The 4412-nt window shown below is 51.4% G+C and overlaps 1 protein-coding gene across 1 annotated transcript in view; it reads right to left on the minus strand.

The window, feature by feature from the left end:
• The window catches only part of ZC3H3 (zinc finger CCCH-type containing 3), a gene marked incomplete at its 5' end in the record, with an annotated part of 128187 nt that overhangs the window by 18392 nt on the left and 105383 nt on the right, over positions 1-4412 (minus strand). The window lies entirely within an intron of this gene.

Raw genomic sequence — 4412 nt, forward strand, 5'->3', positions numbered from 1 at the left:
GTCTGAGGGTGTGAGGAAAGAAAAATGTCCTTTTAAGCAAATAAGCTGAGAACACACAACAGGAACAGAGCTGAGCTTCACCTTCCCGGGATAAAAGATTAACAAGGAACAAGGAGCCCGAGCTACTGTTTTCCATCAGGAACCCATCCCCTGGATAATCGAGGGAAAAACCCAAATGATATTTTAATATCGGCTGCTGCTCTCACAGCTCTGGTGAAAAGAAATAAGAAAAAAAAGAAAAAATTAGGAAAAATCAAAAAATTAGCAAAAAAGAAAAATTTTCTAATTTTTCTTTAGAAAATTTAACTCATTTTCTAAAGAAATGGGTTAAATTTGACATGTTATGGTGGGAAACTCTTCGACTTCCAGCAGAAAAGAGGAAAAGAACCAACTGAAGGCACCAAAAAAAAACCCCACAGGAGAAGGACTAGGTTAAAAAATCCCCACATTTGCATTTTCTGCAGAAAAATCGAGCAGCTGCCGCTGTGGGAAAGCACCACATTCCACTTCCTTGGGAAGCTGCACTTCCTCGGGAAGCGCCGGTTGTTCAGGTCTGCCCTCGCCACCTTGTTTTACACGGATAAGGAGCAAATCTCCAGGGAAAGGTTGGTGGTGCCACAAAAAAAAACAAAAACAAAAAAAGAGGGATTTTTGGGAGGCTGATGGGCTTTCCCAGTTCATCCCTGATTTATTCCAGCAGTTTTTTTCCTGGAAGCCTCGTTGTTCAATCTCGCCGTGTTCTCGCTGCTTAACGGCTCCCACGGGGGAACAACTTCCGAAGAAACACGGAGAGAGGGGGATTTCCCGTGGCTCCTGCGCCTTCGTGGACACGGAGAGGGGGAGGTTGTTTAATTCCAAACAATTTTCCAGGTGCAGCAGTTGGAGGGGAATGGCCTGACTTGTTTGTCTTTGCTCCGGCACACTGGGAATGCTGGAGAAATCCAGCACCGAGAGCTTCCCAAGGTTCTGATTCTCATATATCCCAATAAGTACTGGAATGGTTTGGGTGGGAAGGGAGGGGAAAGATCATGGAATTCCAACCCCCTGCCACGGGCAGGGACACCTCCCACTATCCCAGATTGCTCCAACCTCCCCTTGGACACTTCCAGGGATCCAGGGGCAGCCACAGCCTCTCTGGGAATTCCATTCCAGCCCCTCCCCACCCTCCCAGCCAAGAATTTCTTCCCAATATCCCATGGAAATCTCCCTTCCACATTTTGTGCCTGTAAGGCAAATCCCAAGGCAGCTGCTCCTTGGGATCACCTATGGATGTGATCCAAGTGCTTGTGGTGATTCCCAGATCCGAGCTCTTGGCCAGGCAGAGATCTCAGCCCATCAAATATGGGTTGGGTTGGAAGGGACCTTTAAGATCGTGGAATTCCAACTCCCTGGAATTCCAACCCCCTGGAATTCCAACCCCCTGGAATTCCAACCCCCTGCCATGGGCAGGGGCACCTCCCACTAGGCCAGGTTGCTTGAAGCCCCGTCCAACAAGGCCTTGAACAATTCCAGGATGGAGAATCCACAACCATCCAATGTCTCCTCCCGCTTCTCCCCAACCTTGGGATCACACCACCGCGAACGGCAACTTCATCCCTCACATCCACATCCTCATCCCACCCTCTCCCAGGGAATTTCCACCCCAACAGGAGGCTCCACGTGGGAGGAGGGATGTGGAGCCAGAGAGGAGCAGCTCATTGCCTTTGGAAAACCCTGGGGAGCCCCTGGGAGAGAGGTCCCGTTTCTCCCTCTCTTCCCACTTCCAGGGGGAAGATCAGGGAGCTCCAGGAAAGGCGGGACAGAGACATCCACGGTGGGAATCCTTCATGGATTCAGCTTCAACACGGATGATGCCGTGTTTAGGGACGATCCAGATATCCATGGGGATATCTGGAGCCGTGTTTCACCCACTGCTTCACCAAGCTCAACTTGCAGGTCCCTCCAATCCCTTTGGGAAGCACAAAAAGGGGGAGAAATTCCCGAGCCACGACCGAGGAACCCATTGAGGATGCTGGAAATCAAGGCCCCCTCTCTGCCACCGGTTCCACCTTCCGGAAACAGAATCCCGGGATCATTTAGGTTGGAAAAGACCCCCCAAGATCAGCAAGTCCAACCTGTGACCAACTAATTAATATTGAGGATGACATTCCCTTAATGAAGGAACTGCCCCTCTCCCAAAGGGTGGAGGGACCTTGGCCCTCTCCAGCCCACATTCCCGGAAAAAGGGATTTGGGAATGCCAACTTAAAGCTTTTCCATGTTATCCTACATAATTCCTGATGAAGCCAGAACAGGTTTGGCTCCGGCAGTTGGAGTTCCAGCCCACGGGATGGGTCAAAGGCCTGATCCACTTGTCCTGGAATCCTCCGAGACATCCCAGGAAGTGCTTAAGTGGCGCCGCCGCCACGTCATAAATTATGGATCATAATGGACATTTTTGATGGAAGCCTGATAAAAACCAGGAATTGCTCTTTGGGGAGGAGCACAAGGAGGAAAACACCACCGGGAGAAGAGCCCTGTGTGCCGAATTCCAGCATAAAAGCATCTAAATCCCAAATTATTGCTGTCCTTCTCCGAGTTTATCCGCCCAGGACGTCGCTCCGGCGTCTCCCCCGTTCCCAGGGCAGGGAAAGGTGGAACGAGGGCAAGATTTACTCCCGGCCTAAATTATTCACCGGGAAAAGGGAGCGTTGCCTCTTTAACGAGCCGTCGTTTTTTATGGAAGCCGAGGTTAACATTTTTCCCTCGATTCAGGAGAATATTAGAAACTCTCCGGGGTCCATTTGAGGACTTTCCACTCGGAGCAAAAGGCCCGGACTCAGCACTTTCGATATTATTTAGAGGATAAAATTAACCCTTAATGGCCCACGCTGGTATTTCTCCCTCCCCCAGTTCAATCTGGCCCTCTCAGCACTTTCTCCCCCATCCATAATTACAGGCTGCTATCCATCATCCGGAGGAGAATGCCTTCCCCGACGCTCCCAAAGTGACGCCGTAAGCACTTTTCCTAATAGAATAAATATTCTAACTATCTCTTTGATATTTTCATTTAAATTGCAATAGTTTTTTTCGAAACGAATTGGCACAGGCCCCTGCCTGCGTGGTTGGTGCCGGGCCTGAGGGGGAGGCAGGCGGTGTTCCTGCGTTTTCCTTCCCGGGAATTGTTTATCCCGTCCCCTCCAAGAAGGAATTAAGCCCAGACTAATTTATTAGAGCTTCCCTTCATTGCTGCTGATGTGATGCTTGCCCTAAAACTCTCCCTTTTGGCTTTTTATTCCCCCCCCTTTCTTCTTGCCTGGTTTTTGCTCCGTGGCGCTTTTTCCCTCGGGAAAAGGTAGGACTTGGTTGAAAGGTTGGACTCGATGGGCTTCGAGGTCTTTTCCCGACCTAAACGATCCAATTATTCCACCCAAGGTCATGTTTGGATTCTGTTTGGAGCCTGGGACAGGTGATGACACCACGGGGATTGGGAATGGGGCGCCCACGGCTCCGCTTGGCCAACGAGGGATGGAGAAAAGGAGGAGAAAAGCCCTTTGGAGCTCCAGCACGTCAATCCAAGCATCCAACTGCTCATCCCAGCATCTTCCCTGGTGGGAAGCAGTCAAAACCATGAGGGAGGAAGAGATCTCCAAGAGCAGCAAGTCCAAGCCCAGCGTGTTTAGGAGGATGTGAATGAAAGTGCTGTCGGTTGCTGTCGGCTCATGGAAGCGGATGAACCGATCCAGGACATGGAGGAGATGGTTTTTCCATAGGAAAAGCATCCCAGAGGTGCTTCCCAGCTTCCCAGAGGAAGAGGATGGCTGCCATCCTCCCCCTGGGCTCAGGGGTGGGCCAATGCTGCGCAGCAAATCATGGAATCATGGAATGGTTTGGACGGGAAGGGACATTAAAGATCATCCAGTTCCACTCCCTGCCATGGGCAGGGACACCTCCTGCTATCCCAGGTTGCTCCAAACTCCCCTTGGACATTTCCAGGGATCCAGGGGCAGCCACAGCTTCTCTGGGAATTCCATTCCAGTCACTCATCACTCTCACAACCAAGAATTCCTTCCCAATATCCCATCTATCCCTGCCCTCTGGCAGTGGGAAGCCATTCCCTGTGTGCTGTCCCTCCATCCCTTGTCCCCAGTCCCTCTCCAGCTCTCCTGGAGCCCCTTTAGGCCCTGGAAGGGGCTTCAAGGTCTCCCTGGATCTTTCTCTTCTCCAGGTTGGCCATTCCCAGCTCTCCCAGCCTGGTTCCAGAGCAGAGGAGCTCCAGCCCTTGGAGCATCTCCGTGGGCTCCTCTGGACTCGCTCCAGCAGCTCCACACCCTTGGGAGGACCCCAGTGAGGGCCTGAGCTCACTGCCACCCCCTTCTCCCATCTTTTACAAAGAACAAGGGAGCCATAAGATGTTGGATAAACCCCAACATT

The sequence above is a fragment of the Lepidothrix coronata genome, unplaced genomic scaffold, assembly GCF_001604755.1.
Source record: "Lepidothrix coronata isolate B3197 unplaced genomic scaffold, Lepidothrix_coronata-1.0 Scaffold302, whole genome shotgun sequence".
NCBI lineage: Eukaryota > Metazoa > Chordata > Aves > Passeriformes > Pipridae > Lepidothrix > Lepidothrix coronata.